Below are 12,637 nucleotides of genomic sequence, written 5' to 3' on the forward strand. Positions count from 1 at the left end.
GAATGTTGATAAAGTGGCTAGAAATGTTATCATACACTGAGTAAAGCTACAAAATAACTCACTCCCACATCAGTCGTGTTGACCCACACAATTATTCAATCTCTTAAGAGAACGGAGAAAGGGTGACTGGTGCTGTACCTGGGATTGCAACGAAAATAGAACGACAGAGATGCTAAAATAAGGGAACAGTGAAGTGTGACTGGCTGACCACTTACAAAAGAACATGAGCCCGTCACTCTGGTAATCCATTAAGAACGTGTCTCGAAAATTTTAGGAAAAATGCTGGACATGTTAAAAGACTCGAAGAATCTCACCACACTCGTCTGAACGTCACTTACAATAGAGGGCCGATCTGTCAGTAAAACTGCCACTACTCTCTGGTCTGAAAGTAAAACGCGATCTAACACAGTGTCGTCTAGTGATTTGTGAGCCACAAGCGCTATACATTGGTCGGTCCTCTCGGTGGAGCAAGAAGCCATGTCTCACAGGGCTGCGCGTATGAGAAGGCGAGTATTTAGAACCTCATCCCGTCTGCACGGCTGGAAGGAGGCGCGCCAAGGCAGCATTTAGCCGCAGCTTGTCACCTCCAGTCACTCTTCGTACCATCGACGCACGATTCTGCATCGCAGTATCGAGGCGGTAGCGTGCGGGGGGACGGCACACTGAACGAAACCCCCCCTGCGGGTCGCGGGTAAGAATAGGCCCGAGGCATTCATGCCTGTCGTAAGAGGCAACTAAAAGGGGTCTCAACCATTTCGGCCTTCAATGTGATGGTCCCCATTGGGGTTTGACTTCCATTTTTCAAAATTCTACAGAAGTAAGAGCCTTTGGGGAAGGACACTGTACGTGGTGTATCATTGGTCCTCAGTGCACTAAAACTTCGCCACTCATCATCGTAACAGCGTCGTAACTGCACCCACTGTTCATCACTTTGGGCCAAAACTCCTGATGGGTTGCACAAGTTACGCACATAGTGCCTCCCCATCTGCACCTACGATCATGATGGACTTTCCATGGCACCCGAAATCCAGCACGGTAGCCAGCCCTTTGTGGTGGGGTCATCATGTACCCTCTAGTCTAGGTTGTAGCCCCCTGACAACACAGGGATCGTACTGCTGATACCTGACCTGCACCCTCCACACGTCAGCCAAGGAATAGATGCGCGTCCACCTGGGGCATCAGGACTCCCGGCAACGGTCATCCTGCCAGGTGACCCTTGCTGAGGCTGGGTGGCGCCCATGGGGAGAGCCCCTGGTCGGAGTGGGTGGTATCAGGGCGGACGTTTCGCAGATGAAACGTAAACATGCATCAGGTCGCTCTGCAGCCGCGTCTTCTAAGAGGAAAGGTTCTGGTTCTCTCTCTCTCTCTCTCTCTCTCTCTCTCTCTCTCTCTCTCTCTCTCTCTCTCTCTCTCTGGTACTTCTGCCTTTCCCCCCTTGGCCACTCCCTGGGAGGAAGGACAGGCCCGCCGGCTTGGGGGAAATACTTCCCCCGCTATTTAGCCTGTTCTCGGACCGATGGGGGCATGTTCTTTGTACAGCATATCGAGGATATCTTCAGAGAAATCGAGGCTCTTAGTAAAATGCGTTCAGGGTCCATTCTCACAAAGACCGCCCCTGCTACAAAGTCGGCGGCGCTTTAGGCATGCGACTGACTAGGGGACATTCCAGTGTCCATTTTCCCACATCTGGCGCTCAATAGGGCGCAGGGGATTATTTTCCATCGGGACCTCCTGCTGCAATCTGATGACCTCAGGGCCAACCTGGAGCGCTATGCCGTGCATTTCGTCTGGTGAGTTCAGCACGGCCCCAAAGATCGTCGCGTCGACACTGAGGCCTTTATCCTTGCCTTCGAGGGAGATGTTTTCCTGGAGAATGTACATGTGATGTGCTACCGGTGCGATGTGCGACCTTAAGTCCCGCCTCCTATGTGATGCTTTAGATGTTTGTGCTTAGGGCACATGTCATCACGGTGTGAAGCTGAGCCACTTTGTGGCGATTGTGGACGTACTCTTCGTGAGGGACATACATGCACCCCACCACCTCGGTGTGTCAATTGTCCTGGCCTCCACTCGCCTAGATCATTCGACTGCCCCGCATGTCAGGAGGAGAAGAAGATGCAAGAATTGAAAACCTTGGACCGTCTGGCTTCTTCTGAGACCAGGAAGAAATATGACTGCCTCCATCCCATGATGTTGACAACGTCGTTTGCTTTGGTCGTGTCCACTCCTTCTGCAGTATCCTCACCCCTATCCTGTCCCCCTCCACCTCCTTACCCCATCTGGGGTCTATGCCTCCACTTCCCAAATCCCTCCCTTCCAAACCCTCCTCCCTCACAGCCCCTGCCCCCTCTGCCCCAGGGGCCACCCCTCCTCCTCCGCCGCCGCCGCCGCCGCCGCCGCCGCCTGAGAAGCGATCCTCTTCTCAGGCGTCCATCGGGGAAACGTTACGGACCCCGGCTTCCGAGGTCCGGCGTTCAAAAAAAAGGACCCTGAGCGTGAGGATTTTCTTCAGGTCCAGCCCACCATCCCTGTGACTCATCGGCCTTCCAAGAAGGCCTCAAAGAAGTCTTTATCCCCCCTCTCCACCCCGGCGCATTTCATCTGATGCTCCATCCGACAGGCGCTACTCCTGGCCGTCCTCAGTTTCACCGGGATGCTCTGCTGCCAGGCACTCAGCTGGCCAGTCAGCGGACGATGCTGCCCCTCCTGCGCAACCCAGAAATGTGGCTGCAGCTGGCGACGACTCGATGGAACAGCATCCGTCTCCCAATGGTTGTCGCAACGTTCCCTCGAAACCTGACCCTCCACAGCTGTCGAGGTGACCAGCTCTTCACCTGTCTCGTTCCCCCTTTCTCTGATTCGCGATGTCTCCGTTACATTGGAACATAAGAGGTATTCGATCTAATCGGGAGGAAATACAACTGCTGCTCTGCCTTCACTGTCCGCTCGTCATTGGTGTCCAGGAAACGAAGTTACGCCCAATTGACCGTATTGCTTTTACCCACTATACCTCCGAGCAACCAGACCTAACCCCTGTGGACGGTATTCCAGCTCATGGTGGAGTCATGTTGCTCATATGGGACGATGTCTATTACCATCCCATCCCATTGACCACCCCACTCCAAGCAATAGCTGTCAGTATTATTCTTCCTACCTTTACTTTTTCTGTTTGTACTGTCTACACTCCATCGTCATCCACAGTTAGTCGGGCTGACATGATGCACCTGATTGCTTAGTTTTCTCCGTCGTTTTTATTGTTTGGCGACTTCAATGCCCATCATCCCCTTTGGAGTTCTCCTGCATCCTGTCAGAGAGGCTCCCTCTTGGTAGATGTTTTCAACCATCTCAATCTTGTCTGCCTCAATACTGGCGCCCCGACTTCCCTCTCAGACTCTACTCATATCTACTCATACCTACTCCCACTTGGACCTCTTGATCTGTTCTACCACTCTTGCCCGTTGGTTCGAGTGGTATGTCCTTTCTGACACCTATTCGAGCGGCCACTTCCCCTGTGTCGTTCGCCTCCTGCACCACACCCCATCCCCACGTCCCTCGAGCTGGAACATACTGAAAGCTGACTGGGGACTTAACTACTCCCTGGCGACCTTTCCGGACCAAGATTTTCTCAGCTGTGACAGTCAGGTCGAATATCTCACGGCTGTTATCATCAATGCTGCCGAACGCTACATTCCTCGTGCTACCTCTTCTTCACGTCACGTTTCAGTCCCCTGGTGGAATGAGGATTGCAGAGACACTATCCGTGCTCGACGACGTGCTTTACTCACCTTTTGCCGCCATTCTACGCTGGCGAATTGTATTGATTACAAACGACTCCGAGCGCAATGTCGTCGAGTCATCAAAGACAGCAAAAACGCTTGTTGGGCCTCTTTCACCAGCTCCTTTAACAGTTTTACTCCCTCTTCTGTCGTCTGGGGTGGCCTGCGCCGGCTGTCGGGCATTAAGGCCCACTCCTCGATACCTGGCCTGACTTCAGGCAATGAGATACTTGTGGAACCTGCGGATGTCTCTAACGCCTTCGGCCGCTTTTTTGCGGAGATTTCAAGCTCCGCCCATTACCACCCTGCCTTCCTTCCAATAAAACAGGCAGAAGAGACTCGGCGACCTTCTTTCCACTCGCTGAATCTGGAAGATAATGCCCCCTTTACCATGCAGGAACTCGAACGTGCACGTGCACTTGCACTTTCCTGGTCCTCTGCTCCGGTACCAAATGCCATTCACGTTCAGATGCTGACACACCTTTCTCCAGCAGGCAAATGCTTTCTTCTTTGTACCTATAATCGCGTCTGGACCGAAGGTCAAGTCCCCATGTGTTGGCGTGAGGCCGTCGTTGTTCCCATACCCAAACCCGGGAAGGATAGACACCTTCCTTCTAGTTACCGCCCCATTTCTCTTACAAGCTGTGCATGTAAGGTGATGGAGTGCATGGTTAACACTCAGTTGATTTGGATTCGTGCATCTCGACAGCTACTTACCAATGTTCAATGCGGCTTTCGTCGACGCTGTTGACCATCTTGTGACCTTGTCGACGTTCATCATGAACAACTTTTTGCGAAAGCGCCAAATGGTAGCTGTGTCCTTCGATTTGGAGAAGGCTTACGATACCTGTTGGAGAGGAGGTATCCTCCGCACTCTGCACAGGTGAGGCCTACGTGGTCGCCTGCCCCCCTTTTATTGATTCATTTTTAACAGATCGAAGGTTTAGGGTACCTGTGGGTTCCGTATTGTCCGATGTCTTCCTCCAGGAGAACGGAGTGCCTCAGGGCTCTGTTTTGAGCGTAGCCCTTTTTGGCATAGCGATCAATCCAATTGTGGATTGCATTCCACCTAACGTCTCAGGCTCTCTTTTCGTCGATGACTTCGATCTATTGCAGTGCCCAGAGAACATGCATGCTGGAGTGCTGCCTTCAGCGTTGTCTTGACAGCCTATACTCATGGAGTGTGGCTAATGGCTTCCGGTTTTCTGAAGAGAAGACGGTTTGCATCAACTTTTGGCGATATAAAGCATTCCTTCCACCATCCTTACATCTTGGTCCCGTTGTTCTCCCAATTGTGGCGACAACGAAGCTATTAGTGCTCACACTGGACAGGAAATTTTGTTGGTCTCCGCATGTCTCTTATTTGGCCGCCTGTTGTACACATTCATCTTGACCTCAGCTTGCTCCCGAAGGAGGGTACTCCGTATGCAGTGTATTGCTCACGGTTTGTCGAACTTCGAACTTCGTGCGCGACTCGCCAGTAACACTTTTATTTACACTGATGGCTCCAAAACTGACGATGATGACGGCTGTGCCTTTGTCGTCGGGCCGTCACCTTTAAATACAGGCTCCTCGACCAGTGTTCCAGCTTTACAGCCGAGTTTCTTGCTCTCTCAGGCCGTTCAGTGTGTCCGCCGCCCCGCAATTCTCCGTATGTACTCTGCTCTGGTTCACTCAGTGCTCTTCAGGGCCTTGGAGCTCCATATCCAGTCCATCCCTTGGTGCAACGGATCCAGCAATCCCTCCATTCTTCTGCTGATGGCTCTCCTGGTAGCTTTATTTGGGTTCCACGCCATGTAGGAGTGCCTGGGAATGAGGCTGCTGATGCTGCGGCCAAGGCTGCAGTCCTCCTTCCTCGGCCAGCCTCCCTTTGTGTCCCATCGTCTGACAATAGTGGGGTTGTTTGTAAGAGGCTTGTCATTACGGTGGGGTACTTGGTCGTCGCTTCAAGAATATAAGCTCCGGGCCATAAAACCGTTCCAAACAACTTGGACAACCTCCTCCCGACCATCTCGGTGAGAGGAGGTCCTTTTGGCCAGGTTGCGGATTGGGCATTGTCGGTTTAGCCACCACTACCTGCTATCCGGTGACCCCGCCCCGCAGTGCCCTTGTGGTCATGCATTGACAGTGCGCCATGTTTGATTGTCGTGTCCACGTTTTAAGCAATCTCGTGTTGTCCTGTCTCTGCCATCTACCTTACAGGAAATTTTAGCTGATGACGCTCTAGCAGCTGCTCATGTTCCTCGTTTTATTACTTTGACGGACTTGTCCAAAGATACCTAACTCTTTTAATTATTTTATCTGCATCTTTGTAAGAACTTTCTGGTGTCCCCCCTCCCTCGAGTTTTACCAGATTATATGTGCACTTACATTTGTGACTGGGCGCTAATGACATTAGTAGTTGAGAACCCTAAAATCCCACCAAAAAAAAAAAAAAAACCACTGAACGAAATGAGGTCTCCGCACCCCTCCTTGGCTGCATAATCTGCTCTTTCATTCCCTGCTTCCCTGCAATGCCCTTATGCCCTTACATCCTGGCACCCAGCTGAGAGACACTGCCTTCCCCAGACTTTGTAGTTGAAGGGGCATCCTGCGTGTTCTGGACTTCATCTGCAGATTACAAGCGTCGTAAAGAGTGAAGAGCACTCACGGAATCGGAACAGACAAATAATTTAGCACCCATAACACCTCATCTGTTGCAGTGCTCACAAGATCGCGTAAAATTCCGCGTGGAGTACAGTAAACTCGTAAGACAAACGCAACTTCAGGACACGACAGGGAAAGCAGCAGCCAACGGGGTCTCACTGTTTGGACCCATCCGTAAAAACAGCTGCACGGTTCTGACGCTGTTACAATGTCATAAAGCAATAGATGAAAACGTATGCAGGAGAACGAGGGGGAATTGAGAGTAGGGAGGAACTTAAATGCCTGACGCGGCATGAGGAGTCGTGGTTCCCCATCCTAAGCACAGAGACTGGATATGAGGCTGTTCCTGAAAGCGCCCTGATCCTCCCATGATGGATAGCGCCAATAACGTTCAGATAAACTATCGCTGAGCGCTACACTCTGCACCTATAGTCTAACCGCGATTGCGCGGAAACCCTATAAATCTGGAACATATGCGCTCTGCCCACTCACCAGGACCTGTGTGTAGGACACACGATGTTCAGTGCCTTAGGCTTAAGAAAAGATTCCGCAAAACAGTAATTACCAAATGGTTGTAGTTCTTTAACTGTTACTTAATTTATTCAATGTACTTGTGGTGTGGCGTGACATAGCATCAGTGATTATAAATTCTTAACATGTAAAGATCGCATTTCATAACTAGAACAGCAGAATTCATTTACAAAGTGCAAGTGAAAGTTCTTGCGAATACGTTTGCGGGCTTTCCTTTAAGAAATGAGAAATTATGTTGGTGTGGTGGCCATCACCTGCGTACGCTCCGACTCAGAGTTGTAATATTAAAAGTTTTGGCTGGTTTTGTTATCTATGGGGTGGGATGCGTAGTTGCCGCATTACAGGCCAAATACTGCTGAGTCTCCGAAATTTTTCTATCCTCCGCGACCACACGCAAACTGCTCCACTGTCCGTCATGCTTCACCATCCCAGACTCTCCCCGTGTCCTGTGCAGTACTCTTGACCCACTTCCATCCAGTCTCCCCATTCACGAGAGTTGTGATTGGCTAGAGCGCTCCCGTGATGTCTACAAGCCAACACACATTCACAATCGTTATGAAAAGCATTCGAAACACTGGATTTACATCTAAATAACTTGAAATTAACTAAATATTCCTACGGCTGGACCATAAACACGCTCTAACACACACTAGTAAATACATAAACAAATTAAATAAAGATATCAACGTAACAGAACAGAAGGCAGCCAGTAGCCTAATGTCTCTGTGCTTTCTAAAACACAGTAAATATTTAACCAATTTCTTGATGAATAGTATGTATCGAATATAAACAAAGACATAGACGAATAAATATATTTATAAGCATGCTGCTAACGTTTTTTCGTGTAACTGCGGAGTACTTATGGCCTGACGCGATCGATAGTAATCAGCCACTTTGACCTCCAATAACTCGAGTACTATTAAAGTTACATGCCTGTATTTCATACAAATTTAGGTTAACACTAATAGCTTTCTAAAGACACATCGATTGATGGAATCTTTTTAGATTTTGGAAATTCGTTGGTGGGCGTTACTTTTGTAATTTACCATCAACTACTAAACTATAAACTAACAAAGATATTGAAAATCTGATTACACCAACAGCATCGTCGTGCAAATAACGGTAATGTACATGTTTCTTTGTGAGGTATCATGATTCATGTAGCTACTATTAACTTCTATATGAACTGTGAAATGTCTGCCATTGTTTCGCGAAGTCCACCACGTTTGTCACTCCGGTATGTCTCCTTCATCGACACAGCGTCATCATGGAATTCCCAGCCACACGGCTGGACCACACGCTGGGGCTGCCTCTCCTGCTAAGCTAACGTTTGGCGCCACATGGTTGCTGCTGGACCGCGACCCACCGAGAGGCCCCAGCGTGACCATGCTAACTCCGAACTTAGAATATTTTCAGGGCACCACAACTCGCCCTTTACCCAACACACCTCCAGTTGTTAACATTCTGGCTTGCCAGAATGTTCAGAAGTAGCACCCTATAGTTCATATAAGTACATATGAAACAAATTTCAAAGAACAGAATAAAGTGATTAAAACGACAGGCTAATAGTGTTTACGAGATTTTTGTAGTGGTGTGGGAGCAGCATGAATTTCGAAATAACTTAAACTAACACAAATTATGAATCATACGGCATCTTAAATAAATGCCTACATTTCTGTTATGCATAAATAATTTTTTGGACAAGAAATAAAACTTTTTAAATGCACTTTTACTTAGGTACGATTCTGTAAGCACTTCTTGTGCCACTCACTCAGTGGTAAGGCGCCTTCTTGCACTGATTTTTCCGTCGCACTACACTCAATCACACGGATTTTAGCACATTGTTGATCAACTCGCATCAGTCTTCTGACCAAGTGCCTCGCAGAAATCATGTCTGCCTCTGAATTCCGAGCTCCACCAGTTATCGTGAAAAATTTGTCTACAACGAAAACCAAAAGTAGAAACCCATCAACAAACCATTTCCCAAAACCAACCAGGATCCTCGCTAAAGATTCCTTCCAGTGGAAAACGATACTGTAGGAACAAAGTAACAAGACAAACGACTGAATCATAGTAAGCTCAAATTCCCACAAGTTCTATTTACTTGACTTTAATCAATCCTTCCTACATCTACGCGCCAAAAAAATGCGTGCACGTACAATTTTAGTACCCTTCAAATTGACCATTAAATTCTTTGCCACACTCTTATACGAAGAATAAATCAAATATTTTACTTACATTCACGAGGTCACTATCTCCATGCATCCTCAGTGCCTAAAATTCCCCCTTTTGCAGCGTACAGTGCCACAATAACCGCCTTTTCTCATTCTGAAATTCAAATTCTAGGCATTTCCCTACACAATTAAGCGAAATATTGTATTTGCACAGGAAGTCAGTTCCTAAAATTACCTCCTTTACTAGACCACTCACTACAAAACATTCTATCTCGAATTTATTTTCTCCACATTTAAATGCTAAAAGTATTTGTCTTATTGGGTTACTCATACCACCAACTGCCGTTTTAATCTGAACGCCAATGACTGGGAAGATTACTAGTTTCCTATTTTTGATCATGTTCATAAAGCTTTCCAACACCTCTGACACATTACTACCTGAATCGAAGTGCGTCTACCATTTCTTTGCCAACTTTAATTTTCATAATTGGCTGTACATTTACCATTTCCTTTCGTTCTAAATATTTATCCCTTAAGAAATCATTTTCTACATTTCGTCCCTTCTCTTCCAATTCTAGCCTACACACATCCTGTTCTATCCATCCCTCTATCTCAGGTCCATCCCTAAATAATTCATAAAACATTTCCTTCACCCCAAATGCATTCCCTCACTTTACGAAACCTCCAGCAATTTCAAACTACTCTCGTTTCCATATATGACGCAGTAACGACCGTAACGTTCTACCATACCAACGCCAATCAGTCACACTAAAATCGCACTACTCCTTCATAAAACAATCCGTACGAACTTCATTACACAAACAATCGCCATCCACACTATTTACTTTGGCCCCCTCTCAATTTTCTGTTAGTCCTTCCACACGTTTTGCCGATTCACTACCCACTGCATGCACAACTTTACTGTTTTTCCCCTCAAAAATATCGACAGTTGCAGCTTCAACAAAATTACACATCAGTTCACTGTTAAACACTTTCTTCCCGAAATAATACATCGATGCCTAAGCCATCATCACCATAAATGTTCGCCGGCCGAAGTGGCCGTGCGGTTAAAGGCGCTGCAGTCTGGAACCGCAAGACCGCTACGGTCGCAGGTTCGAATCCTGCCTCGGGCATGGATGTTTGTGATGTCCTTAGGTTAGTTAGGTTTAACTAGTTCTAAGTTCTAGGGGACTAATGACCTCAGCAGTTGAGTCCCATAGTGCTCAGAGCCATTTGAACCAACCATAAATGTCCATCTCAGCAACCTTATCTGCTGATACACCATTCAAATCACTACATAAATTCACTTCAGAAACCTTACTTTCCCCCCGTCGACAAATTAACTTTACATAAATCGTACATAATTTTATCCTCCGCCGCTACATTACACAAATTGCTGCTACCTTGCCATACAATTTTGGAACTTCCATACTTGCTACATTCCGCTGTGATCGGTCAAAAATCAGCACACACTGCACATTTCTACACTTTTCATCCAGATTAACCCCCGATTCTACTTTACATACATTCTCACATTCACACTCTGACAAACGTTTTAAATCCACACATTCTTTAATAAGTTTCGTTTCGCCTTCATTTGTGACTAGAAAAGCGTAAATTCCTTCCTGCGAAGTATCAATACCAGTAGCTTTTACATCATTACATAAATTACCATTACTCTGTTCCTTTACACAGAAATGATCTACCTCCGGTACATTTTTAACTTCAACTGCTGGCGGCACCAACGCTAAGCTTCCCTTCGTAACATCGACGCTTTCCGCCGAAACACAATCATCCTCATTTGCAGTTGGAGAGACAAAAGCTACGCCGCCTTCACTAACATCGACACTTTCCGCCGACTCACAAATACTTTCTACTACATCATTTTCCTTACGGCAGTCGCCGGCCAGGGTGGCCGAGCGGTTCTAGGCGCCACAGTCTGGAACCGCGCGACAGCTCCAGTCGCAGGTTCGCATCCTGCCTCGGGCATGGATGTGTGCGATGTCTCTAGGTTAGTTAGGTTTAATTAGTTCTAAGTTCTAGGGGACTGACGACCTTAGAAGCTAAGTCCCGTAGTACTCAGAGCCATTTGAACCATTTACTGCAGTTGCTACTGTTTGCTAATACCTCTTCAGAACTCTCCACACAATATGCTTTCACAAAAATCATCTCATTTTTGTCTTTTTGAACCACTGATTCCTTCCATTCATCACCATTCACACTCTCATTACTTACATCATTACCCGCAAATTCATTCCCATTACTTCAATCTCTCAAAAATCTGTGCTTTCGCCGTTCGCGCCTGCTTTTATTGAAAGAGCCACCCACATAGCCTTTCTGTTTAACATACTCCATATTACGTATTTGTTGCCTTTCTCCAAGCCTATCATTTCTATCATTACCGTCAACTCCAGTCCTTTTCATTCCCTGCTCAGATTGCCATCCCCGGGCCTGAAATGTGGCGAACGTCAGTTTCCCGACCGTTTGTTACGGGATTGCACTTCGCGCGATTTACCCGTCAGATTTGCGTTCTTTACTTTGATCTCGTTGACGGAAATTTTCACTCCTGTTTGTTCTCCGACCATTCTACTCATTCCAGCTACTATTTCACTGAGGATTCCTTTGATTTCTCTCATGATTATTATTTTGGTAGTAATTATTTGGATTCCCATTTTGATAACTACCACCCGGTTTGCTCTGAGGTCTGAACTTCAAAGAATTCTCTAATTTTTCTACAGATTCTAGAAATTCGTCCACGGAATCACATGCACTATGGACAAGATCCCACTGCAAATTTTCGGTTAATCGCCTTTTTAATGTGTTTATTTCCGTTAAAACCCCCAACGGATTTTTCACATGCATAAGCTTGCCAAGTTCGCTCTTGCAAAAATCTCTCATCGTCCTATTACCGTACCTGTAACTTGGCCCGTTTAAGAATTCATTTTGGATCTGCGTCTGTTTTGCCTTGCTCCAAAATTTATTCAAAAACCACTTTACACTCATCTCACCCGTTCAGAGCAGGGAGGATCACTGAGGTAAACATTATATACTGTAGTGCTTGGGTGCAGAATTTTTGATGAATGTCAATCACATTTAAAGAAGTAGAATTTGTCAGTATGGCTAACCGAAGCAACGAAGGGGTCTTCCATCCAAAACAACGTGTCAGCCAACCTGACAGGGTGGGTCGTTACATACCATTTAGATTGATCCCCCTGACAGCATCAGGGATCACACTGCTGATGCCTGAGAGGCTAGCTCCCTACACATGCCAAGCAGTAGATGACCATCCTCGGTATCAGGGCACCCGCCAACAGCTCTCATCACTGATTACCTTTCCGGCAGCTGGGTGGCGCCCTTGGGGAGAGTCCTTGATTGCAGTAGATTACCACATGGCGGACGTTTTGGACGTAAAACGTACTGAAGTATATCACACCAACAACTGTACTGATCCACCTCTCTCATCAGATAGGTATACAAATTTCAGTACAGATAGTTACAACCATGCCTTCT

Source organism: Schistocerca americana, chromosome 4 (genome assembly GCF_021461395.2).
Source record: "Schistocerca americana isolate TAMUIC-IGC-003095 chromosome 4, iqSchAmer2.1, whole genome shotgun sequence".
In the NCBI taxonomy this organism is placed as follows: Eukaryota; Metazoa; Arthropoda; class Insecta; order Orthoptera; family Acrididae; genus Schistocerca; species Schistocerca americana.